Source organism: Vidua chalybeata, chromosome 11, assembly GCF_026979565.1.
Source record: "Vidua chalybeata isolate OUT-0048 chromosome 11, bVidCha1 merged haplotype, whole genome shotgun sequence".
NCBI classification, from domain to species: Eukaryota; Metazoa; Chordata; class Aves; order Passeriformes; family Viduidae; genus Vidua; species Vidua chalybeata.
In genome coordinates, this window is record NC_071540.1 from 2,485,315 (window position 1) to 2,512,736 (window position 27,422).

At 42.6% G+C, this 27,422-nt stretch overlaps 1 long non-coding RNA gene across 3 annotated transcripts in view; it reads left to right on the forward strand.

Annotated features, from left to right (window-relative positions):
• The first annotated feature begins 4,220 nt into the window (after positions 1-4,220).
• LOC128793462 (uncharacterized) overlaps positions 4,221-27,422 on the forward strand; it is a 41,785-nt gene continuing 18,583 nt past the window's right edge. The window contains exons 1-4 of one of the 3 annotated variants that reach the window (XR_008432812.1): positions 4,221-4,560; positions 6,009-6,122; positions 8,071-8,153; positions 20,460-20,588. This is a non-coding gene — a long non-coding RNA (uncharacterized LOC128793462). Of the gene's footprint in view, positions 4,561-6,008; positions 6,123-8,070; positions 8,344-20,459; positions 20,589-27,422 lie in introns of all 3 variants that reach the window. The other 2 variants (XR_008432811.1, XR_008432813.1) reach the window with 2 other exon arrangements.

Genomic DNA, 27,422 nt, shown 5'->3' on the forward strand with positions numbered 1-27,422 from the left:
TGATGTTCATCTATTGGTTAAAACGATTCGTGAATTGGAATTTGTGGGACTTGCGGTGAACTTGCAGAGTGAGACACAGTACAGAACAAAACTCCCTACTGCTAGCAGTATGAAAAGGGAGCAGTAACGGTGTTGTGGCCGGTGATTTCTGCGTGCTAACGCCCGATGGTTCTCCCTGCCCACCTGTGACGCAGGCGGGCTCAGCTGGAGCGTTTCCACCGCAGAACGTGCCCCCAGCACGGGGCTGATGCGTGGCCGTGCTGCTCTGCCGGGGCTGCCGCGGCAGAGCCGAGCCGCAGCCTCGCTGCCATTGTTTCAGCACAAAGAAGAGGAGAGCTCTGAACCTGGCCAGCTGAGCGAGAGCCGATCCAAATCCTGCTATGCCAGAGACCCTTGGAAAGGAGGCAGTATGTCAGACATATGGTTGGAACATGCTGTGCTCCAGCCATCCTCGGCTAGCGTATGGTCTCCCGAGTACCACTGCCAGCTGGGCTCTAATTTACACTGGGCCTGAGAATCAGGGACCTTAGCAGTCTCCCTGATGGTCTCTTCTCCTTTGCTTCACTGATTTCAGATATGCAGCTAGTCAGAGCTTTCCATTTTCCCTGTCTGGCATCCTTTCAGACAGACACAGAGGGATATCCTTTACTTTAACAGTGTGTTTGGCTGAAAAAGCAGAGCCGGGGGTATTCTGTGAGAGTAAAATTTCAGTGTCCTGACTCTGTAGAATATTTTACATTCGTGGTGTCACAGCAGATGTCATGCAAGTATGTAAAGTTAATAAAACAAGCATCCCCAAAGCAACTGATACAGAAACAGCATTGCCAAATAGTAGAAATTATACTTATCTGTTCTAACCTGTGTCTTTGAGGATGCATATACATGTTCATTTTCCACGGATTTTCACTCTTGACTTTGTAAACATTGTATTATTCCACATTCTGTCATGGATTTCTTCTCAGAAAAAAAAAAAAAAAAAAAGCAGAACACTTGTTGGAATAAGCTCCTTAAATATGAGGCATATTTCTCATCTTGAAGTGCATGTTGAATGGTGCACAGAGAAGAGTAATAAAAGTCTTTGTTAAACCCTTGTTTAAACTTTACTTCAGGTGTTTTATTACAATGTCACAGATTTTGCCAGTCTTCACTTTGAACGGTTATTGAAGGAATTAATTTGTATTTTTATATCCAACTTTTAGTTTGCAATTAGCCTCTGAGATGCAGAACTTGTAGAAGAAATCTGTAAACAGATGAATTCAATACAATTTGCAATAAAAATTATTTGATACTACTAGCCCCAGCATAGTAGCCTTCTTGAAGTGGTTTGTAGCAACAATTACATGGTTCTGTCTTGTTAATTTTGGGAGCATTATGCTAAGTCTGCTTTATGCAAAGGGTCGTTGTGCAGATTTAGTATGTTTGTGAATGCTATTCAGTTAAGCTTTCTGTTGTCGAGACATCCTCTTGGGAAAAAGGTGCATGCATATTTTCTGATGTGATATTCTTTGGTGAATAAAGGCATTTGAAAAGTCCTTGCATGGAACAATTTCACTTTAATCCCTCATTTCTGAATACACTAAGTCTAACAGAGGAGATCAGCTTTGGCTGCTCTGCTGCTTGCTCAGGAGTGTCTCTCCTTGTAAAACCTCATCTTGGAGTCAGTTTTCCAGACCACCTCCCATTCCTCACAAGATATTCTTGAGTTATGACATAACCAAGGAACCTCCTGGCTTTCCTCTGAGGAACTGGTGATTTAATAGTAAAAAGGGTAAATGAACTGAACAGGTGGAAATGATCTTCATTTAACAGGACCATGAAGGTGTCCAAGGACAAATAATCTCATCTGCATCACCAAGACCCTCCAGTTTCCTCCCCTTGCTGCTTTGCTGTTCAATTCTTGCCTCTTACTTCAGATGACACTGGTAATTTTTGGAGCAGTGATACTTTTGTGTATCCAACACACTGGAGCCTATTTCTCATCTGGGCATCAACACTGACCACACAATTGCTTGCAAGAGTCATGTCATCAGCTCTGATTAAATGATAAAGGATGTGAGTAAAAATTACACTTGGGTCTGTGCAGGATCCCATATTCCTTCTCATTTGCTGCTTTTTTGAGTTTCTCTCTTCAGTCACAAGCCTGAAATTCAAACGCAGAGTCTTCCCCCTGTGGACCAGGTATTTACTTGCTTTTCATGAGCATCAGCATTCATATTCCCAGAATGGCAGGGATGGGAGGGCACACGTTTTGCCTGTGAAAAGGGCAGCTCTTCCAAGAGGATTAAGGTTTTGCTTTCTTGCGTCTGGGGAATGGTAAAGCAGGGTGGGTGACTGTGGCCATGGCTTTCCTGGGGTCAGTGATGGCAGAGGCAGGGAAGACTCTCTCCTTTCCTCTCCCTTTTTCTCTCCACGTTTGGTGGAGCTGGTAGGAAACTGGAATGGCTTAGGGGAAGGGAAAGGAGGCCACTCTTGGAAGACAAATCTGCCACAGCCTTCCTCCTGTGTCTCCTCTTCAACCCTAGAGTTTTGCCTGTTGTTTCCCCAGATGAAGGCCCCTGTCCGATCGCTCCCTGCTCAGCAGCTCTGCCACAGTAGAATATCAAGTCCCCATCTCTCCTGTTATGCCGTATGAAACTAAAAATACCAACCCCACTGGAGTTACTTCTACATTAAAGATGTAAGTGAAATAAGAAAAATCACTTTTGGAGCTTTTTATTTTTGATTTAATTTTTAATTAATCTTAATTAATTTGAATTTTGAAGCAATCTGAAAAATAGTTTTAAATTAATATACAGATATATATATTTCTGTGGGTTCCCCCCCCCCCATATCCACTGGTGAGAGCATGAATAATACAGGACAGAAGCTGTGGTCCCCGTTTGTATAGCCCAGGTCGGGGCTTTGCTCAGACCTGGCGTGGGGCGAGCGGGGGCCGGCTTGTCCCCATGTCGCCCTTTTGGCCTCAGGGCGGCGGCCACGGGGAGAGCCCGGAGGGCCCGGTCGGTGCGGGAGCCGAGCTCGGGCCGGGGCAGCTGCCGAGTGCCCGCTCCCGCCTGAGCCCCGCTCCCTCCTGAGCCCCGCTCCCGCCTCAGTCCCGCTCCCTCCTGAGCCCCGCTCCATCCTGAGCCCCGCTCCCGCCTCAGTCCCGCTCCCGCCTGAGCCCCGCTCCCGCCTGAGCCCCGCTCCCGCCTCAGTCCCGCTCCCTCCTGAGCCCCTCTCCCGCCTCAGTCCCGCTCCCGCCTCAGTCCCGCTCCCTCCTGAGCCCCGCTCCCGCCTGAGCCCCGCTCCATCCTGAGTCCCGCTCCCGCCTCAGCCCCGCTCCCGCCTGAGCCCCGCTCCCTCCTGAGCCCCGCTCCCTCCTGAGCCCCGCTCCCGCCTGAGCCCCGCTCCCGCCTGAGCCCCGCTCCATCCTGAGCCCCGCTCCCGCCTCAGCCCCGCTCCCTCCTGAGTCCCGCTCCCGCCTCAGTCCCGCTCCCTCCTGAGCCCCGCTCCCGCCTCAGCCCCGCTCCCTCCTGAGCCCCGCTCCCGCCTGAGTCCCGCTCCCGCCTTAGCCCCGCTCCCGCCTCAGCCCCGCTCCCGCCTGAGCCCCGCTCCCGCCTCAGTCCCGCTCCCTCCTGAGCCCCTCTCCCGCCTCAGTCCCGCTCCCGCCTCAGTCCCGCTCCCTCCTGAGCCCCGCTCCCTCCTGAGCCCCGCTCCCTCCTGAGCCCCGCTCCCGCCTCAGCCCCGCTCCCTCCTGAGCCCCGCTCCCTCCTGAGCCCCGCTCCCGCCTGAGCCCCGCTCCCGCCTCAGTCCCGCTCCCTCCTGAGCCCCGCTCCCGCCTCAGTCCCGCTCCCGCCTCAGCCCCGCTCCCTCCTGAGCCCCGCTCCCGCCTGAGCCCCTCTCCCGCCTCAGTCCCGCTCCCGCCTCAGCCCCGCTCCCTCCTGAGCCCCGCTCCCGCCTGAGCCCCTCTCCCGCCTCAGTCCCGCTCCCTCCTGAGCCCCGCTCCCGCCTGAGCCCCGCTCCTGCCTGAGCCCCTCTCCCGCCTCAGTCCCGCTCCCGCCTGAGCCCCGCTCCCGCCTGAGCCCCTCTCCCGCCTCAGTCCCGCTCCCGCCTGAGCCCCGCTCCTGCCTGAGCCCCTCTCCCGCCTCAGCCCCGCTCCCGCCCCGCGGCCGTCCCGCGCCCGCCGTTGCCGTGGAGACGGGCGGCTGCCCGCGGGCAGAGGGGGTGGAGGGGAGCGGCGCCCCGGGCTGAGGGATGAGCCCGGCGCCGCGGGGTCCCTGTGGGGACCGGCACTGCCGAGCAGCTCCGGGGGCTGAGCGGGACTCTCTGGGTGGGGCTCCAGCGCCTTGCAAAGCCCATCGCTCCTGTGGCAGCGCAGAGAGGCCCGCGGGCCTGTGACCACCCCCGGCAGGGTGCCCGGGGCCGCAGGGCCACCCCGGCTCCCCGCAGCTCCCGGCGGGAGAGGCACGGGCCGTGGGATCTGCCGGGGCCGCGGCCCTCCGAGAGTATTGTTTCTAATTAATGCCTGTGTGGTAGCCTAATTTGTGTTACCGGGCTCTCTGGAGTATTGTAGCAACAAAGGTATATTCTAGTGTTCAGTTAATTAAAAATTCCTTATAACTCTGCCTAGGTCCTGTGTTAACTCGGCTGTTGTGGCTGTGCCACAGAAGAAATACCCAATATTTATGCAGTTAGGGCGGTAGTTTCGCTAATTTCCTGCAGAGCTCTGTGCTCTTCCTCACGGCGCTCTAAGGGCTTGCTGTCCCCAGCCGCACTCGCTGTGACAGGGACGTGGGGCTGACCGCTGCTTTTCTCCGTGCCGCCCGCAAAGCAGCTCCACAGGTGCCTGGGCATTGTGCTGCTGCGGGCCTTGCTCGGGACCTGGGCTGCCTGCTCTTCTAAGGGCCCTTGGTTCTAGGGCTGGAGTTTGGAGCACACGTACACCTCTAGGTACTGGTTTGTGCTGGGATGAAGTCATGAGTCCTCAGGAGAAACGATGACGAGTTAGATTCTGGTTTTATTTTATAATAAGCTTCCCCCTCCTCACCCCTGGTTTTTTTTTCAAGTACATGTGGAAGTGCTTAATATGTGTTCTCTTTGGCTATATACATTTTATAAACTCAGTATCAACTATGCACTTAAATACATACTTGTGGTGAGGATGTGTCTGATTTGCTTATAGTAAGGAAGTTCAAGCGAAAACTTGATGAAATATACCTGATTTCTATATACAAGTCCGTTTATTTTGGAGTTTATTTCTTTTTGAGACTGATAACAAGGGAGAATATCTCTCTCAACAAGCCAAATTGAAAGAATATGATACAGAAGCTGGATTCAGTATGGGTTAATAAATCTAGCCATAGAGCTACACATTAGCTCTGGAGTTTCACACTGCATTGCAAAGCATGGTAAACTCCTCTCAGCTCTCGGGGTTGGTTTTTCCTTTTTTTTTTTTTTTTTTTTCTCTCCAAGGAGTAGGGTGCCAACACTGCTGACACTTGCCTTCCCAGAAATATGTGTTTAAGTCAAGTGTTTGAAACAGAAAGTGTGTTACGGTTTCTTTGTGGCCTGTAGAAGATAACAGAGTAGTAACGTGCTTGATTAAGAGCTATACTGCATTTCTAGGATAGAAAATAGACAGTATAGGATTCAGTTCTAAGAAAATGTTGTTAATAAAATCATCGAATAGGAGAATAAGCCCTTTAATATTTTGCATTTATATTAAAAAAAGTCCTAACCAATTATTTGTTCTGAGCCTTTATTCTCAAATAAATAAATAAATAAATAATCATGTTGTTGAAGAACATAGCCGAAATATCTGTTCCAGAGTACAGATATCTGGGAAAGGTTGGCAATATGTAGTTTATCTTTGGAAGCAAAGCGTGATCTTTCTTAAGCATTTTTGAGGAAAATGATTACTTAATCATTCAATATTGCTTTCTATTATTTTGAGAACAGTTACTGATTGTTTATAAACCCCAGCCCACTAAGAGTGCTTCTACTTCATTTCACACCTCATTGTTTTGCAGATTGCCTGTGCCTGTGGAAGTTGATTTGAAGTCCTAGGAATTTAATTGCTTGACCATCTACTTGTGTAGTCTAAAATCTTCCGTCTGAAGAATACAACACAAGTACTTGTTTTGGTATGTAGAGCTTTGATTTCTGTAACCTGTATAGAATAATTTTGTGAAAAAGCTGGACAGAATCACAGAATGACACAATGTTAAGGGATTGGAAGGGACCTTAAACATCACCTGGTCCCAACCCCCTGTCATGGGCAGGGGATCTTCCACTAGACCAGGTTGCTCAACGTCTTGTACAACCTGGCCTTGGACACTTCCAGGAATGTCTGCAACCTGTTCCGGTGTCTCACCAGCCTCACAGTGAAAAAGCTCTTCCTAATACCCAGTCTATCTGTAACTATCCTGCCCTACCACTGCAGCTCCTGATGGAATGTCCTTCCTGCAGCCCCTTCAGACCCTGGAAGGTGCCGTGAGGTCTCCACACAGAAGAACCTTCTCTTGTCCAGGCTGAACAGCCCCAGCTTTCTCACTTGTCTTCATAGTGGGCAGATAATCCTCTGCACTTGCTGCAACACTTCCATGTCCTTCTTGTGCTGGGAACACCAGAACTGCATGCAGCACTGCCAGTGGGGTCTCACAAGAGCAGAGTATTGGGCAAGAATCACCTCCTTTGACCATCTGGCCATGCTCCTCTGGATGCAGCTCAGGATTCTCTTGGCTTTCTGGGCTGTGAGCACTCACCGCTGGCTTCTGCTGAGTTTTTGATTAACCATCACCCCCAAGACAGAATAATTTTGTGAAAATATTGGTGTTCTCAGGGACAGCCTGTTTGCCTTTCCATGATTTGCAAATGCTGATTCTCTTAAAGATTTGATGACTCTTTTAATGTGGGCAAAAGCAAGAAAATGAACCCCCTAATGGTATTGAACAGTGCAGTTAGCAGAACAGGCTTGTAGTGTTGTGGGACTTCTCATTGTCTCCTTCCTTGGAAAACATAATATTGGTGTACAAGGCTGTAGTTAATTATGTTTGTTGGATAAATTCAGCTGTCACAAGCTGCATTTCATCCTTTGCAGAGCAACCAAGAAAACAGTAATTTTAGGACCAAAGCTCAGTGGCTCACTCTGCTTTTAGTAGAGCTGCTGCAATTAAATTATAGGAAGCCTTTAAGAAGAATTAATTTGGGAAGTGACACACACACAGTGTACATGCCCATTTATTGGTGAGATTTGTACTTCTGCATTCTATGCAAATAATAGGTCTTAGCTTTTCTGTTTACATGCTATTAATCCAGCCTGTAGCTTAAAACTCTTCTTTTTAATGGCTCCATTAAGAAATTAAAGGAGGACTTACTTGGCAAGGAAACTCAAAGTTAATCTTGCATGGTTATCTGGTGATCTAGTAGATACTTTCTTTCTGAAATTCAGAACTTTTATGAAACCAAGTTCTGGCCTCTGTTCATTTCCATTTAACTTGGTCATGCAATTTAATGTGGTTTGCTTCCCTTTTTTTTTTTTTTTTTTTTTCTTTTTTTCTTTCTTTCTTTTGGTTAGTTTTTTTTTTTTTTTTTTTGATGCCTGATAGTTATGCTAACAGAGTGTTAACTTTGTGATATTTAATGTTTACGGTGTTAATAGGTAAACATAATAGCTGTGCTTTGTTATGTTGGAGAATTTTAGTATGTTATTTATAGATATGAAACCTACAAGATATGATATAAAAGCCTTCAATATGAAAAATGTTACAATTCTGAGCAGACAGTGAGAAAATTGCCTTTTAGAGGTCAAAACTCCCAATGCCTCTGGCAACATGGCCTTGATGTCATTTGACAGGGTGGAAACACAGCCCTTCATGGGAATAAACAGCCAATACCTGCATGATTCATTTTGTTAGAAGGGTTCTCCCATCGTTGCTAGGCAATATTTCATAGGTGGAGTTAAAAACCAACAAAAATATCAACAACAAAACCCCCAAAACCCAACTGCTGTCTCCTCAGAATAATACTTATTGCAAGTTGTCTTGCTATTGTTTATTTGTTTTTCTAATTAAGTAATTTTTCTCTCTGCAGAATAGATGTATCAGCTGAGTCTCAATAGAGACCTTCCCCACTAAGAGGCAGCAAGGGGAAGAGCTGGGAAGGGGCTGCACCTGGTTAGTGGAAGGTTTCCTTTCTGTCTTCCTCTGTCCCTTCTTAGAGCTGTCTGTTTGGAAATGCTCGACTATGTTGTGATGTGCAATTCTCAGAGAAGAAACATGGCAGAGACCAGCAGACATTCATTTGAAATGATTTTCATTCACTGCATTCTGGAATGGACTTGAAAGCAGGTCTCAGAGGCAACTTGTATGTACCAGTTTGTCTTACATATTTATTTATGACAGACTTGAATCTTCAGGATGGTATTCTATCAAGTGACATACCAACTCAGTGTGATGTGTGTCTAAAAATAGGTCATTGTCAAAGGACAGGAAAGGAATTGTATAAATCTATAAACGAAACCACTGCATTGCATGTGATAGCATACTCTGAAGCTGAGGTAATGCTATCTTCAAAATTGTAGCTTTCCATAGGTTATTTTCTAGAATAATACACTAACACTGCATTTATCAAAACAGGAGGATGGCTGCAGACTCTAAAGACAGCGAATGCTAATGGGTGGGTTACTTCTGACACAGCAGTTAGAAACAGTAAAGTAAAACAAACCATCTCAGAAGGTGGCAGGGCTGGACCAAACTTTGCTCTTATGCTTAAAATATTACTGATTTGAACCTCCCATTTTTTCATGTGTTAAACTGTGTCATAAAAGACTTATTTAGTGTTGGGACTTAGGCATTTAGGTTTGAAAATAATGCTCCTGTTTTATGCGTTTGGTCAATGTGAATGGATTTTTTTCCTCTGGTTAACCTAGAGTGTTGAAAGGCCTGAAAAATGAGACCCTGAAGAATGGTACTGATTAAAAATGGGCATTAGGAATGGAATCTTTGTGATTTAAAATAACCTGTTGATGTACACAAATCTGTGGGGTTTGGAGCATAACAGAACAGTGCAGATTTTTTTACTGTTTCTGACAGCATAAGTGCCAGTACATAGGTGAGGTCTTGAACTTAGCTGCACAAGTTATATGTTTTGGTGTTTAATGCAGTGTTGCTACTGCAAAAACCAATAGAAGGACCAATATTTAATTAAGGAAGGAGTGTGGAAATGGTCAGCAAAAGAACAAATGCATCTGTGTACAGGGTTATATTGAGAGGGTTGGAGTTACCAGGTAAAGGGGAAGTGTGACATCTGGTGGAAAGATGGTATCAGGAGCAAGAGATCCATTAGTGATAAATGGGATTATTTGGCACAAAAATGCATTATATGATGTTTGAAACCACTGCTGGAGATGAAATTCAGATGAGTGACATATTTTGTGATCTCATAGTTCATATTGTCCAAACCAGAATACACGGTAACATGATTTTGTTCTTAATTAATAGTGATCTCTTTTAAGCTACCAAAGAAAGCTTATTTTGTTAAGTTCTCCCCCAAATTCTTAATCTACACTGAAAATAAATTAATATGGTACAGGTTTAGCTACTTTTGGGTATCCAATATTTTTTTCAGAAAAATGTCATCTAAGTAACTATGATGATCCTAGCAGCTTTCTGATGCCTGAGTTCTTTATTGAGTCTTCTGTCATACTGCTTCCAGGTGCAAGTCCCATATTATCAGGCCCATTAGGTGCTGCTGTTCTGGGAGATTCTGGTCTGACCCTGGCTTGGAGGTGTAAGTGGAGCCCAGCACTGGAGCCTCTGTTTGGGTTCTGCTGTTCTGCTCCCTTAGAGCTGGTGGCAGGCTCCTCTGCAGTGTGGGAATAGCCTCGTATTGCAGGAGGGAGGAGAGCGAGGGAGGAACGCTACAGGAGAAGGGGAGGGGAACTGGAGCTATCTTTTGCTTGGTGTCACATTGCTAGAGTTAGAACTTGCATAAAATCTGGGTGGGCTCAGAGCTGCAGAGATCTTGCTTTACTGTGTTTATTTCCAAAATATGTTATGGAAAAAGACTCTGCAATTCATTGGGAGCTCTGTGTAATAAGGATATTCAGGAACTTCCTAGCTCAGCTCAAAGGGCCAGGAGAAAAAAAAGAAAATTCATCTTAATCTTTCACCTCTGCTTTAAAATACCTGATTCTTCACTATTCCGTAGGATAGTGATCATTCCATGTCAGTCTTGAGATTTTTCTGTGTTACAACTTTGCTACTGAAAGATTGCTTTGTCCCAAGCATAGCACAAGTTCAGTCGTGGTTCTGCTTTGTAGTTCAGGCTCATCTCCTGTGCATAACTGCCTGCTCCAATCATGTGGGATTTCCCCCTTCATCAGAAGGCCATAAATCTTGAGCTTCTTTTGTTCTTCATGCATTTTTCTTCTATTTTTAATGTTAGCATCTCACTTGCTAGAACAATATAAGCGTTCTGAATCCTTTTCCTGCTTTGGGGGCAGACTCCTTCTGCAAGTTTTTGCCTGCTCCCAGAAAAATAATGCGGTTTGGGAACTGGCCAGTTCAAGGAGTGAAACAAGTTAACAAGTACCTAAACCCACAAATGCAGCATTTCAATGCTAGACTGCAGTGGGGTAGACCCATCTCAGGCTTCTTGGTCAGCCAAGGCCAGAATCAGGCATTTAACAGCAGCAGTGTGAGTAACCTGTTTCTCAGGTCACCTCACCGTCAGAGTCACAAATGGGTGATATTCATGAACTCGGGTATTTTGGTACCATGATGAATAAAATACATTGTATACTCCAAAGAGTGAATTGCTCTGCTCTGCTTCTGGTGGCAGGGGTTGGGATAATGCAAATGGATTTGCATAGGAGGCCTGTGGCAGAGAGTTTGCTGAATCACTTTAGTGCAGTTAGTTCAGTGTCGAACAGTTTCTTCCTAATCTACCCCCTTCTCCTCAGCACGGTGGCAGTAATTATCCTTTCCTGTCTTTGTTTCTTGGGATAGGTTGAGTAGGCACTCTCATACTTGTGAAACCACATCAATTAACAGCCAGTTGACTCTCTTACTCTATTGTCATATGAAGACTGGATGCAGGCCCAGCTTCAGTTTCTTCATGAGAAGTTTTATGTTTTAGCACGTTGGGAGGGAAACAAACCTAATGCTTTCCTTCAGAGAACCTCATTGTATAAGCTTTCTGAAGATTAATTTGGGGTCTGGAGATGGAGAATTTGTCCTATTAAAAGGGAGAAGTTTAAGTCTATTGGAAATGTAAGTGAAAAACATAATTATCAGTGATGTTGAGATAGATTCTTTTAAAAGAAGATCTCTAGACATATACTAAAAATAAAAAAAAATCAGACCAGAAATTTTGATTGACCTGAGAGCCAGACTGACAAGTTTTACTTCTCAGCTCTGTGCTGGTGAGGAGACAGTTCTTCTTATCAAATTAAAACTGACAATGATACTGAGCTTGTGCTAGCACAAGGTGCTTTCTTAACTGCAAATGTGATTTCAGCCTGAAAATATCATAATAAATTCACCAAATGGACTTTCTTCTGTAGTATATTCTTATAATTATAAGCCCTTCATTTTTGCCCAGGGCATCTACTTAGGAGATATCATAAAGTGAAAATAATCTTAATGTCACTAAATGAGAAAAGAATGATCATATTGCCTTGCAGAAAAACAAAATGGGAAGGGGGACTGAGGAAGGGGTGGTACAGAATTGTATTTGCTGCACTCTTGTGGGCACCAGGAGAAAAATGCCCTTTATTTTTCTGAGAATGATTTTAAAAAGTGTTTGTATCAATGTTGCAGCTTCTGAGTAATGACTGGAATTTCTGACTATGCAGATATGATGCACAGCCTTTGAGAAAATTGATAGCTTGGTCTCTATTACTGGTATTGAGAACTGGGTGCATGGTGGCTGTTTTGGTGGTGTAAGTAGGAGGAGGAGGGGGAAGGTTCCTTGAGAACCTGCTGGGGGAAAACAAAAAACAAAAAACAAAAAAAAAAAAACAAAAAACAAAAAACAAAACAAAAACAAAAAAAAAAAACAAAACAAAACAAAAAAAACCCCACAAAAACAAAAACAAAACAAAACAAAAAAAAAAAAACAAACAAAAAACCCCAAAACAACCAAAAAAAAAAACCAACCCAAAATCTGATGTAAGTCAAAACTTAGTGGAAGTAGGATATGAAACTTGCTTATGGAAATTTACCACTGGATGCCACTGTTGCTTCATAGAATGTCATACTAAAATAACATCAGCTCTGCTGAAAAAATTCTGCTTTTCCTTCACTCTCATCTTCTTAGTTTTTTATTACTTTAATCTTTGTTCATATCAAAGGAAAGGAGAAATCATGCCCCACTTATTCTCTCCAGCAACATGGTGATATGGTTTCCATATCTAGAAGTGACAGCTTGTCATAGGAAAGAAAAGGGAATGACACAAAATTTGTTTTTTTTTTTTCCTTCCCCTTCTGAGGTAAAATATTTTTCAGATAGAACAGAAGAACAGAAGAAAGGCTCAGATGAAAGAGCAGCCAATTTTCCTTGTAACTAAATTCCTTCTCTCTGTCTCTGAATCCTGTGCTAATCACAACTAGATTTGGACACTGAGCCTTTACTCCTGTTTTAATGTCATCTTACGGAGCAGGGCAGGAGGTCACTTTTGCAAATACCTATTTATTTCCTTTCCCAAGTGTTGGGCATTTTGTACTAGAAAGAATGTTTTTCACTCGTTAAAATTTTTTCCTCCTGGGGGAAGCAGGGAGGGTGAAGGTCATCAGGTGAATTTTCGATGGCTCTTGCTTGTTTTTACAGGTATGTTTGCAATCACCTGATTAGCAACTCTGAGACTTTTCTCTAAGTCATACATATGGGGTTTTGTAAATAGCTTTTTTTTTTTTCTTTTTTGATTGAAGCAACTCCCAAAATGTAATTAATTTAATTAAATTAAAAGAAATAAAACTGCTAACATCTGAAGCATAAGTTCCAGATCTGATCGTTTGGGTTTTCTATTCTGAGTACACCTAATTCCTCATATTTCCTATGGGGAAAGAATAGAAAAATGATGGAAAAAAACATGCGAGATGAGGTTTTTCTAGTGTCATGCCTGGCTTCTGAGGAGACAGTCCACCTTCTGCTGTGCGCCTGCTTAACTGGGTGAGCACGAGTGTTCCATAGAGTGCCAGCCTAATTATCAACAGTGGGAACGTGTCGGGATCTGTGATATTTAAATGCTCCCGAGATTGTAGAAAGTCTCTGTCTTTCAGCCCCGCTGCCAAAGAAGGAGTTGTAATTTGTCTGGGCTGGTTTTCAAGGTTGTTTATTTCTTCTTACCTAAAATATTTTCTCTCTGACCTGCAGCAGGTCTGTCTCGCAGGACAGCGTGCGGGGCTCTGCCCCTCAGTGGGATGTTACAAACGTTCTAGACTAGAAACTATGTGTGCTATATTTACAATAACGTGCCAATATCCAGCACCCATGTTGATCAGTGTGTCCCCAGCCTAAACCAACAGAAAAATGCCAACACCACAGTGAAACATGGAGGGCATGAAGAAGAAGAAGAAAAAGGACAAGGCACGCCCAGTTTCCTCCATCTTGCCCCCTTTGAACCCCTTATCTAGAATCCTAAAATTCTACTTTTGCACCCGTGCCACACTAATTACTACTTATATCAAACACTCAGAGCTTGTAATTCATCCTGTAAGATTGAAAACTCTTTTCCATGGATAGAGATCAGGGACAGTGTCTCTCGGGGCTCCGTACAGGGGGGCTCCTGACCCCCTGCCAGGGTCCCAGACCTTCCAGGGCAGCCAGAGGGATGCCCTGGATTCCCACAGGAACATGGGGAAAGGCAAAGACAATGGCAGTGGTGTGTCGCGAGGCTCCGAAGGAAGGAGCAGCAGTAGCCGTGCAGCCCCAGCAAGCACGTTCGCTGTCTCCGCAAGCGGGCGGGAGCAGACAGACAGCAGGGCTTCAGCCCGGGGGCTCGGCACTGCCATGGAAACCGCACAGCAGCACCGCAGCCCTCCGGCTGCCGGCCCTGCGCATGCCGAGGAGCGGCACCCGCACAACCTGCGTGCGGCTGCAGGAAGGCCGAAATGCACGGCCCTTCTGCTGCTCCTCAACCGGGTTATGAGGCCAATTGAGGGCAGGGAAAACAAACAAGTACATGCAGTAAGTTTACTCTCAAAGATGGGCTGCCGGCTGCAGCACAACCTGCATGCTGGATGTGTGACAGCCAGAATGCAGCTTAATGATGCTACTGTTCGCTCATAATTCCCCTCTCTCTTCTGGAACTGAAGTTTCGTCTGGATTAGATGTTGTAATCTAAGTTTTGTGGTGATCAGGGCTGGATGCTAACACTGCCTCGCTGGAAGTTCCGAAGGGAAGCCTCCAGCAGGGCTGCTGTTGATGCCGCACAAACTTGCAGCGGTGACCCAGATAACATTGTGACCGACACAGTAAGTTACAGTGTCAGGAGGAATAAATGTCTCCTCCAGCCCCTCGCTGAGCTCCAGCTGTGCTGTGCTACCTGCCCTTAAGCGCCATCTACCCAAGGAACTGATGGGCTCTGGGAGCTGCTGGGCTTTGCTCAGTTGTGAGCTAGTCGTACAAGTGAATTCAGAAAAATACACAGGGCTTGCAATTATTTGGAAATTGTGGTATTTTAGTGTTCTTAGTAAAGGATCTTTCCAAAATGGTTGCCTGGGCTCTGCCATGTCTGTTGAGAATTCCTAGCAGTCATCTAAACGTGACAGCTCTCTAAAGAGAACTTTTGTGCCCCCACCCCTCATCTACCACCCTCTGCTCAGATCCTACTTCTGGCCTAGGACTGGGAGAGGACTAGTTTTTAAATTACCTTTCCTGAAGCTCTGCACTCTTCATCTCACTTCTGTTCTGAGGTGGAAATAACAAGGTTTCTGTTGTTTTCATTTGTTATGCCATGCAGAGAGAAGGTTCCCCCTGTTCTTTTGCAGTAGGACTGGTTTCATGGCTGGAGAATGCTAAGTGATTCTGCGGTGGCTTGGTGTGGGCTTGCTCAAACCATAACATGAGGTACAGCAATATAAAAGAAGCAGACATTTCTGGTATTTTTGGACAACATCCTAAATATATCATCACTACTTTTTGTGATTTGGAGTTGTCAGAGAAGAATAGCTAGATGAAGTTTGACTTCAGCACAAGAAGGCCTGAGCTTTTCAATGTAGTGTGTATGGTGTATGGTAAGATGGAACGGAGCAGGACTTAAGCCTGTGTTTTTGAGAGGCTCTGGTCAGGTTAGCTAATGTAGAGGCAAAGCCAGAGAAGGATTGAAAAAGGCATACCATACAAATGAAATAAATGAGCTGCTGCTGCCTCTTTTTTTTTCTCCCTCATCCCTTGTTCATTTAGAGTGAGTGATGCAGAAGACCATTGCTGAACACTGTCCCCAGGCTCCCTCTACACTGGGTGTATATGTATGCAAAGATCAGCAGTGCTTCCACAGCCTTTTCAGTGTTCCTTAAGTGTACAGAATCCAGTCCCTACTGCATCAGGAGCCTTTTGAAGATAAACATCACTGATTCTTAGCTGAGCCATCTTTTGTTAACTGGAAATTTTAATATGTGTATACAGTAAAACCTACTGCCAGAAATGGCAAAGAAAACTTCAGTGTCTTTTACAAGAAGCCACGGGCAAAGAGCAAATGTGTTTTGGAGCAAAGGTGGGGAGGGCTTCTCCATGCCACGGTCCTTGTCAGAGTCAGGCATTGTCAGGGTTGTGAATACAGCCCTGTATGTGTCTTTATAGCCATGGATCATCATGAAGCAGAAACCAACTGGTTTTACCCCATGTAAAACCTCTGCTTGTTTATCTATTTGAAAGTAATCACTCATTCATTTTGCTCTGTTTGTAGCCTTCACAATTTAATATTTGTATAAATCTTAAAGGTGACATCTTCATAATGTAGGTTTTAATTCTACAGTCCTTGTCTTTCATGCTGCTGCAGTACATTAAAAATGTTTTCAGTCTCCTCTTCTATGGGGGTGAACTTTGTAAATTTGTCTGGTCTCTTTGGGGATGCTGCATCCTCTGGCTGCTTGTGTATGGAAAGTGCATTGGTACAAAATTATTTATAACTCTTTCAGTTGGTGCTGGATCTCTGTGGTCTTCCACTGCAAGTCTCTTCAAACTCTCAGAGGAGATTTTTCAACAGCTCCTGGCTCATAAGCAACAGCTTCCCCCATGATAACCCTGCAGCAACTCATCTTGTTCCTTCAAGCTTGTGTCTGTTGCCAACCTAGTCATTAGACTGATTATTATTTAAGCTGATCATGAATTCCAGTTTGGACTCTCTGCTTTCACAGTGACTAATTAGAGAAGGCACCTTCCCCATCAATTTGTGCTATTCATGGAAATGTTATCACTTACAGAAGATACAGAATAGACATTTGTAGGTTCCTTTTATTTAAGAGACTGAGAAAAAGTCCATGCAAAGGGGAAGCTTCTAGGTGACTTATGGAAACCTTGCCCTGTTGGCCTCGCTCTGTACTAGATGTTTAGGGATTTGGTGCTGGTGTTTTACAACATTACAAGAATGTGGTGGGTTTATTTTTTTGGGTTTTTTTCTCTCTTATCATCAGATGTCATGAAGTCAAATTCAGGCTATTTCTATAGACAGGTCAACATTTAAACAATGCATGAAAACATTCCTGTGTTTTAAAAACACTTCGAGACTGAAGTCTACAATGAATATGTGAGATCAGGGCAGCAGATAGTGGCAAGACTGTAATAATTAACAAAGAATACTTTTTTCTTTTGAAATAATATAGTCATAGATGTGTGAATTTTAAAGCCATGCAACAGTATTAGTTCTTTGATTAAAAGCCACAAAAGATTAAAATCTTCAATTACTATGTAGGCTCACCTGAACTTTCTGGGAACTGGAGTAAAGGATAAGTGAGGGTCAAAGGGTGAAGACAGCCTGGCTGGTCATTAATCTAAATTTGCCTGTGGAATATAGCTGTGAAGAAGATGTTAGTATGCTTTTCCTGCTCACCCTAAACAAAAACAAACAAACAAACAAACAAACAAAAAAACCAAAAAAATTTGCTCAAATTTGGTTTTAAAATAATTAAGGAAAAATGGAGAATTTTGAAAATTGGGTCTTTCAGGTGGGGTATGTGCTAGTGTTTTGGTGTTTTTTTTTTTTTTTTTTTTTTTTTTTTTTTTAGTTGTTGTTGTTGTTGTTGCTGTTTTCCCCTCCAAGAAAACCTGGGAGGGCGTTAGGCTTGCTGTGATTCAAATCAATTGAATTTCAACAGAGTAACAGCAAAACTGACAGTCTTTGTGCATCTCTGAATGTATGCAAACTGTAGGAAAGGTGTGAGAGGGATGGGAATTCCTTGATAACTTTCATGCAGCTACTGCAGGACACAGGTACCTCTGAGCATGAAGCTGCCTGGCTTTCAGTGTGAGCAGCCCAAGAATGTTCCACAAATTGTCGTTCTGGGATAGTGCCTTGTTCTGCTTCAGTTTTGTTGCTCATACCCCAGCTAGTTTTCCTAAAGTTGGAATGAGGGTGATTGCAATTGTGGGAGCAGCACAAGAAATGTAGGCAGTGCTTGGAGAAAGATTTGCTGTGCCCATTTCTACTGAATATTTTGTCAGTGTTCTTATTTATCAGGTGGGGTGCTGAGAGCATAAACCATCTTACAGTTCTAGCTATATTATATTTGAAAATAAAAGACTTTACAAAATGAAAGTAAGTTGCATTGTTGTGGTGTCACCTAAACCAGTTAATAATCTGAGATGGGAGAGGATTCGAAAGGACCAAGAGTTGCTCTAAATAGTGTCAGAACTGCAGTTATGTGAAGAGAAGTACACATTTTTGAATTGGTAAAAAGGAGTTGCATTAATTATATGGCATGCCACGCTACAACATGAACACCATTAAAAAGTCAGCCTTTAAATCTTAAAACACTTCTCGTTCCTACTATCCTCATTATTAACATCCCTATTCTACATTAATGCCTCTGGCAAGAGGTGAAAGCTGTTCAGGGTGAAAAGAAATTAGTTTCATTTTTCAGTAATTATGGGGAATACTGTTCACTGGCTTTAGTCACCCTCTCAAGTTATTCTAGTGCTTCTGGTTAAAAAGATCCTGATCTATGGTATTTCGCTAATGATCAACAGTTTTAGAAATGACATTTTTCAGCAGCACAGCCTCTATTATTGGGACAATCTTTTCCTTTGGGCAGCTGCCAGATTTTTAAAAACCAATGGGAACACTTATGAAAGGTTAAGTTTCTTTCCCTGCCCCCACCTTCTTTATAAACTTGAGATCACTATTGCCTAGGATGCAAACTAATGTTTCCAGTTTTCAAAGGAAAAGACCACCTCTTCCAAGACAGATATTTAAATAATCTGTGACTGTGGGGAAACAACAAAGTAAAGGAAGAGACTCTGAAGAGTATGGCAAAAATTAAGTGGAAGTGAAATAACAGTGTGCCAAGGTAGTTCCTATCATGCAATGTGGTACATTTTCAATGGATAAATGAAGTATCTTAATTTGTTAGGTGCATTTTCCTGTTCTCATTTCAAGTGGTCCTTTTGTTTCATAATGTTGAATAACAGAAAAATTAAAAAATTGCAATAGGTAATGAAGATGCATTTTGAGAGATGCATTCTGGAGGACTGAGTAGGTACCTTCTACTGAGGAACTGAGCAAACATGAATGTTTCTTTTGTTCTTTCTCATCATTCTGAAATGTATTTTTGTGGTACTTGGAAAAAAAACAGTGGTCAATAAGAGCTGAGTTCTGGGTGTCTTTCTGCTGGAATGTGCTGTGTTGCTGTTATGGTTATTTACCAAGTACTCTTATTCTGGCTCATATGAAGTGTTGATTCTCAAGTTATAGAGAATTCCAAGAAACTTCCAGTGCATCCATTTATAGTGTCTTTCCATTTGAAGGATTAGCGACAGTTCAAGCAGTAGCTCAGATACCTGATTTCTGTGACCATTTTCTGATTTGCAATAAATTTGTTCTTCAAGTGGCACCATCTGTGGCCTTTGCAAAGTGTCTCTGACAGTTTCCCTGGGACTGTATGAAATGCTCTGTGGTGTGCAAGAACTGCTGCTCTTCGGGGCATGGCAGGGAACCACAACACTTCTGCAGTGTTCTGGCCACAGAGCAACAAAGAGTTTCTTGCTGGGATGGCCTTGGCACCCCCAGATATATTTGAGACCTTTCATCTTGGACAAACTTCATTGTGACAATTTTTATCCTTGAAGAACTAATTGAAGAACTGGTCACCTTTTTACTCCAGTAACAGTTCTAATTCAAATCATCCTGGCTGTAGTAACTTGATTTTTGAAGCAGTTCAGTACTCTGTGATCAAGAGTTACTTAAGATTCTTGTGCTTGGCATTGTACTTGTAAATGATGGCAGCATCTTTCTTTCACTTATTTCTGAAAGAACAGGCTGCATTTAAAAAATAATAATAGTTTCTTTTCTTGGTTAATAGCTCTATTAAGTACCTACAGCACAAAGTATAATAACTTAAATGCTTTTGAATAAGGAACTTAATTAGATCTTAAAATTCTTCTTCTTCCAATGAAATACTTTATCTTCCCCAAAACTGGAACATGGAAGTCTTCAGCAAACAGCAGCAAGGTGTTTTACATTAATAGTTTATACTTTTCTGCCACCAGATCACCTGTGTAATAAAAAGCCCTTATTCTTTAAGGCCACAGGCAAGCAGTAGGATGCAGAGAAACGTATTGGGACAAGCTGAATGAGACTTCCCTTAGAACATTGGAATTTTTCTTCTAGTGAATATGAAATCTTGCCTTTGGCACTATGCTATATTGAACGCTTCAGAAGGGAATGAAAGGGAAAATCTTTCTCTAAGCAGGAAGGTAACTTTGAATGCAGAGCTGGAATGTATGGATTTCTACCTCTGCTCCATTTGGTGCTTTGATTTGCTTTCCCTTTGCTTTGACTGGCTGTGCTACAATGCCACTATTTTTTCAGTTCTTTAGAGCTAACACACAATACTGGGATTGGTGAACTCGTCAGCTGGTCAAATGGCATATACAACCTTGTTTCTGTTTTATGGTAAATATAAGAGCTCATATTGTTGTGGTATGGTAAAAGGTATACTGTCCTTTTTATTTTAATACTTGTTTAAGAGCAGTCCTTGATCCTTTGCTTGTGGTTGTTTTGAGGTGCATTTGGTAAAAGCTTAAAAAAAAAAAGCAGCCATGCACTGCACGGTTATGCATAAATAAGGTAACAGAAAGACTCATTGCTTACATTTGGGGATCCCTTTCTTAAAGGAAAAGCCTCTGGCTCTGCTTACCCGTAACTCTGGATTGGCTGTACAGCTGTCTTTAACCCTATTGAAGACCTTGATGGGCAGACAAGATTGACTCTGTCTCTGCTGCAAGTGTGAGGCTCTGATTACTCTGATTATCCATTTCAGTAGATCTGCGCTTCTGGCCCACTCTGTGGGCTAATCTTCTGGATTTGTGGAGAGAAACAAGTGTTAGGAAGCAGGATTTTACGTTGAACTTCTTCAAGCTGTGTGAGCATGACTTGGAAGATGGCAAAGGTATGCTTATTTACAGATATGCTACAGAGAAGCTGTAAGGGGGAGAAACTGAATAAACAGGGAATGAAGAAAGCTGATTTGGGTGGTCTGGTAGACCAATGACCAGTCAGTTCTATAATATATCTTTACCATGAAGTAAAGAGTCTGAAAGCCTGGGTCTTACAATCTGGCACAATGATTGAGGGAAGGGGGAAAGACTGAGGGGGGGATTCTTATAGGAAGTGTAAGGGTAACATAGAAGAGAAACTGTGACAGCCAGGATCAGAAGGTGATAAATGGATGAAGCCCTCTGGAGAACACATATTACCATAGTTTGGAAAGGAAATTTGGAACTGCTCTTGCCAGCGGAGCGATGTGGTGGCTTTTTCCAAAGTTGGGACACTTGTGGAAGGACTACAAAGATGTAAGGGGCATGGAAGCCAGAAAAAAAAGAAGAATGTCCCTCCTTCAGCTTCTGTAGGTGTGAGGAATACTTACAAAGCACTTTCACTTCAGGACCTGTCCTGGCCCAGCTGCAGTGTGTAGTTGGTGTGTTCTACCTTGGGCAGATCCTGCACTACTTCTCCCAAGCCAGTTCTTCCTCTCTTCAGGGATTCTGTGTAGCCTTCCCCTTCCCCTTCCCCTTCCCCTTCCCCTTCCCCTTCCCCTTCCCCTTCCCCTTCCCTTCCCCTTCCCCTTCCCCTCCCTTGCCTTTCTTCTTGGCACAGGTTCTGTCCCCCCTGATGTTTATTGGGCTGATTTTTGTGCCCTAATCCTGAAGGTATTTATAGTGAGCTTTACCATACTTTGGCTGCCTGCCCTGAAATTGGCACCTGTACAGGGCTGACTGCAGGGGAAAGCAGGCTGAAGGAACCCGTGGGTTGCTTTGTGAGGACATGTGATCTGGCTAGGTCAGGGGAATGATGTAGAAAGTATTTTAAATGTCCATGAGGAGCAAAATTCTTTAGGCTTTTAATCTTAGTGAGTTTTCACTGGATTTAGTCAAACCCTTCCCAGATGCTAGTCACCAATGAGACTTTACTCTGGAAACTTGAAGACTTGAGGGTCTGTCTGATTCACAGGGGGGATCACTATAAGCCTAATGGGACTTTGGTTGAAACTTTAATTACAAGAAGACAGTAAAAAGCACTGTTTAAGAAAAAAAAATCCCCTTATCAACTTTTGTTGCTAGTCTAGTCAGGCTAAAAATTCTGCTTAATCTTAATGATTAGTAAGAGTTCTTCATTTCTGTTAAATAAATTACGAATTATTCGGAGGCAGTATATTAAAGCAGATCTAATCAAGATATCCAGAATATTGTGACATATTTAAATCCCATAATATTTTAAAAAAACATTTTTGAGGGAGTAAAGATACTTTATATACAATTAGAGGCAGTATGATTAATAACCTTGGGCTCAGATTCGACTGCTTCCTTTGGGATTTGGGTTTTTTTTCTACATCTCTGGAACCAAATATATGCCTTAATTACCAATCAAACAGTCAATGAAGGCAGAACTGAAGTGTGGATGTATCTACTTGGATTTGTATTAGCATTTCTTCCACAGATTTGGATTAGTGAGGCTGAGTGTACCTGCAAGTTTTGGTTGCTGTCAGGGAGATTGTGAATCCACACTGACTTAGATTTTCAAAACTAGCAGACCTGTCTGTTTTGCATTGTTTGACATTTATGCCACATGCTAAACCTGCAAAAGGTAGGTGTTAGTGCAGGTAGTGTTAAATGCAGGAGCATTTAAGAATTCTGAGAAGATTCAGGCCATTTAAAACCAGACAGTGTAGTTTCTCCCCAGCCCCATCTCCCTTTATAGAGGTTTCAAGAGGAAAAGGAGATTTTGATATCTGAGAAACAAACTCATTTGGTTTGAAACCATTCTGCAAGGCTACAACATAAAATCTGATTTGAAGACAAGAAAAGAGGTGCCAGATACTTTTAAGGTTTGGACACTCCCAGGTTGGTACAAAGTCAGTGACTCCGATAGCTGTGTCAGAACTTCCTTTTACTGCAGAAACAGGCAAATCAATGCCTTCAAAGCCAGTGGGACTGGGGAGCTCAGAATTTTGGAAGGTGTTACCACAGAGCACTTTGCTTGTCAGGTATAGCTGCAAGGAAAGAGGTTTCTGAGCTGAAGGTAGAAAGTGGGAAAATGTGTTTGAAGCCAGTCTTTATTATAATTCTGGGTATTACTTATTTCTCATCGTTTAAAGCAGTGAATTGTGGGGGAGAAGTAGCTCCTTGTAATAGGGGAGACAAGGGATAAATCAACTATCAACCCTTTTATCTTCTGAATTTTTCTAAAATTGATTTTACTTCTGCACATGTTCATTCTGGAGTGTTCATAAGCTGTATGTTTTAGTCAAGTATGGCAGGCTTAGCTTTTTATTCTGAGTGGTCAATTTTGAAACTCACTATGAAAGAGCTCCAAGGTAAAACGTGTTTTATCATTACCAGCTGCTGTGAGCTTTGTAGACTGTAATATAAACCTGACATTCAATTTTGGTGGATGATCTAATGAAGTTCTGAGATTTATTTTAGATAATAAAAACAAACCCCCTTTTTTCAAGGATAAACATGGGTAAATTGTCAGATTCATAGCCCATCTCATATTATGTCTGCTGTGTTTTCCACAGTGCCTGAAATGGTCACTGTGTGCCTGATTTATAAAGACAGTATCACCTTGATGAGTACACAGTGTGTCACTTGAGCAGGATTCATGTCTTTATGGATTTCAGTGGAGAAATATAATGTGAGACAATATAAATATTGCAGCTGCTTGCTCTATCACATTGTCTATTTTATTGGGCAGGTTACCTGGGCTGTAGTGGTAGTGGTGTTGGTTTTCTTTTGGTTGGTTGGGGTTTTTTTTGTCTTGTTTTGGTTTTGGGTTATATGTGGTTTTGTTGTTGTTGTTGGTTTTTTTGTTTGTTTTGGGGTTTTTGTTTTGGTTGTTTTTTTTCCCTAGTATTAATAGGAACACAATATTCTGGTAACATTGATGAGGAAAACTCCTTTCCATTATATTTTGCAATAGATGAATTAAATGAATTTGAGATCAGTAAATAAAATGCAGTGTAAAACACTAAATATTATACCATTCCTGCATTTTCCTCCTCACCAGAGATGGGAAAGATAAGTGGAGCAATTCTAGATGAGACCCAAACCAGTCAGATACCAGGCAAATTGTAGGCCAAAGCTCCCAGTTACCTGCCCTAAGTGTTAGCACACCTGGCTGCTGCTAGGTGTAGGAGTATTGTAAATGAATGCTGTGGAAACAGGTCAGCTGTGTGACATTTTACAGAACAGACAGCTAAACCTGTGTCCAATGGATTTCAGTGAGGGATCTGTGTGTGGGCTGGCATGACTTCACATGACTTCTCTGAGGCTCCATCATGGCACATGGTTATACTGACTGGATACACACTTAAAACAAAGATAAAAGAACTTTTACTTGTGATCATAATGTATGTTAGTCCGTATCTATGAATCTGAAGGTGAACTGTAGCCTGGAGCTTTCCTTTCTTGAGAAAGAAGCCACCTCCACTGGTGTTTAATGGATTGGGACAAGCTCTCAGTGCAGTTGCCTCGGGCCACTGCTTCCCGTGCTGCTGCTCTCTCTGCCTGAACATAATCTTAACACCTTTTGCAGCTTGTGACATGCTTATGTTTGGATATGTTGAGAGGAAATTTCCTATATTAAGTGAAAATAAATCTGGACAGAATTCCCAGATTGGAGAATACTGTGGAAAAGTTGGATTGTGAAAGCCTCTTTCATTTTCCCTAACTTGACAGTGTAATTTTAAGTTCCATGAAAAAAAGAGAACACTATTAGAAATGATCGCCCATAGAGATCCCATAAAGCTGAATGTGAAACACAGGGCCAGCACTGCTTTAATTGTTGAATTTAAACAGAATTTGGGTCTCATGCAAAGTAGGTGCATAATGGAAAACTTGACCTCTGCTGCAATTCTGATAAATGTGTCTTCAGTTTAAAAAAAAAAAAAAAGTTTGTGGCAAAAATGGCCACAGGTGGCAGAATTTGAACAAGCTTATTTGTCTACTTGTGTAAAAGTCACTGTGGCACAAACTGCCTGGAAAATGACTCTTCAAAGATTTATCCACATAGAAGGTGTTATGTACATATGCTCCTTGCTAGGTGCAAGTTAGTTGTGCACTAAGGTGTGTGTATGCATAGGACTTCCCAAAATGTCATTTTAAACTAAATATTTGGAGTTCTTCCTTAAACCAGACCAGAAAATATTTTTACAAGGTGAAGTCTTTCTCTTAGACTTGTGGCAAAGCAATCATTCTTATTCTCTAGCATGAGTCACAACTAACTGAGTCAATTGCTTTATAAAATATTACTGAAATTGTTTGATGGCAGTGAGCAAGGCGTAGTCATGTCTGTCTTCCTCTCCTGTGTCAGTTCTGGGCTGTCTTGCCCTTACTGCTCAAGTGATGCACTGTGGATAATGCTTCAACATATTCCAAGATTAAATTGAATGTGAGTGCCTGCCATTCTCAAAACTCAAATCCATTGTGAATCTTTACTGCATGTTTAATTCTGGGCACCTCTGTTTGAATGGATAGTTCTGAGAAATTTTGGAAAAAAGTGACTTACCACTGGTAAGTATCAGTTGTCATTAGCGTAGCTAATGGAAAAAAGTGTCCTGTTCTTGACTCTGGTGCATTTTTTACAGCAGTATCATGCTGGAAGACATTAGAGATGCTTGTTTACAGACTTGCCTGTGAGGTTCCAGAGAAAGAAGCTGAGAAAATTGCTGGTCCTTCTTAAGTAACTGTTGTCTTTGGACAAAAATTACATGCATCTTGCCATATGAAGCTTGGGACACTTCCCAAGTCATTATTCAGGAGCGTGCAGGTGCATGCTGAGGCTTTGAAATTCCCACACATAACAATGCCAACCTGACAATCATCCCTTGAAGCAGTATCAGCTCAAACAGGTTGTGCTCAGCCTTGCCTCTCATGTTGTGCTCTGAAAACAAACTGGTGCTGCATGCAGATGTGTTCCAGAGTCAGTGAAGTTGAAATGGTGAGGCTGGGATTTATACAATCTATTCCAAATATGCCCAGCTACCTCTGTGATTTATTGTTGGGGGTAGGAAAAGAACATCCTTTATCTCAATGTCAGCAACTTGTATCAAGAAAGCAACCATGGTTAAGAGAAACATCAGAAAAGAAAGTTCCCTTTTTATCTGTTCATTCCTGGGAATGTGGAATGTGGAACTCAACTCACAGTCGAGTTGGCCTGACAAATTAATTTGTAGTGTTGTATAAAGACACTAGAAACAGCTATGTAAAACCAATGCAGATGTTTTATATACATTGAACTCATTTTCTAATGAATATTTTGGCATTATATCTCCCTCCATGCATTTGCAAGTTTGTAGGTGCCTGAGTATGTATAATGCCATTTGCATAGGGTTTTTTCCTATGTACTCTATCTGGGTGTATATAAGCAGATAATTGTACATGGATTTGTCATAGGTGTGCTCGTGCTGTCAGTGATAACGTTGCCCAAACAGGAAAAGTAGTGCAAAAAATGGGATTGGTTCATGGACAGTGCAGTGCATGCAGTCCATGTGTGCACCTCTCCCTTACTCTGTATATCCCTCTCTCTCAAAAAAGATACTCTTTGATCATCCAAAGAATGAATCTTCTCAGTAAGTTGCTCAAATGAGGCAGGGGAGGAAGGGAATCATCAGAATTTAGTACCTTCAATTTAAAAACGTTAAAAACTCTTTACTTCAATCATTGTATAAGATGAGCTGTGAATCAGCAAACCAAATTGCAGAATCGATTAAGTTTGAAAAGACCTCTGAGATCATTGAGTCCAAATTGTGGCAAAAAAAAAGTGAACTCCTATCCTCAATTCATATTCTCTCTTGACATTTTGCAGTCTGATGTGCTCCAACATTAGTGATTGTTATGGAAGAAAGCATTTGAACCCCATCATGGAAATTCTGAAAAGTTATGGACATAAGGAGTTAAGAAAACTCATTTTAATATCTTGATTCCTTTATTTTTGGAGGCATAAGCCCCCATAAACTGACACTTCTGGTATGAGGTCAGCCGTGGTAGGTACGTGTGGCAGTGGGGGGATTTAAAGCATAAAACCCCCAGTAAATCACCATCACTCAATTTGTGCACATTGCAAGGATGACTTTTTTGGGTACATGGAGGTCTCAAGAACATGACTTTGCTTAGATCTCAATGAATTTCACTTGCAGAGCATCCCAATATCAAATTCTTAAATTATCCCCTAATTAAAATATCATTGCTGTCTTCAGTTTCATTATCTGCAAAAGCAGATAATGAAGTGCACAATTAGTTTACACCATTTGTTTTTGTGTCTGTGTTAGTCTCTTTTTCTGCTATAGGCTTTAGATCACTTTGAGGAGTATGGGGGGAGATTCTGTTCTGCTGTTTGTGTGCCTTCACCCCTCACCTTCTCTGGCTGCTGTAGCTGGGTCCTTACCTCTGGAGTTAAAAACCAATTGGATTGACAAAATTATTTTGTCTTATATTTACCTTGGCTGACCTCTGAGCTAGACTGTTTGCTTGAAAACAGGATTTTTTTTGTACAGTCTGATTTCCACTTTCCATAAGAAATGAAATATTTCTCTATGAGGAGAAGGATAAAATATAGGAATGAATTCAGAATGAACACCTCTGGAAAAATTAAATTACGTTGAAATGAAAATGCCAAGATTTTATATGTGTGGGAAAAAAAGACAAGATAATCCAAAGGGAAATAAGCAATCTGAACACTTACTACAATCTAGTCAAAATTATTGCTTTTTACGTAAAAATTTTGC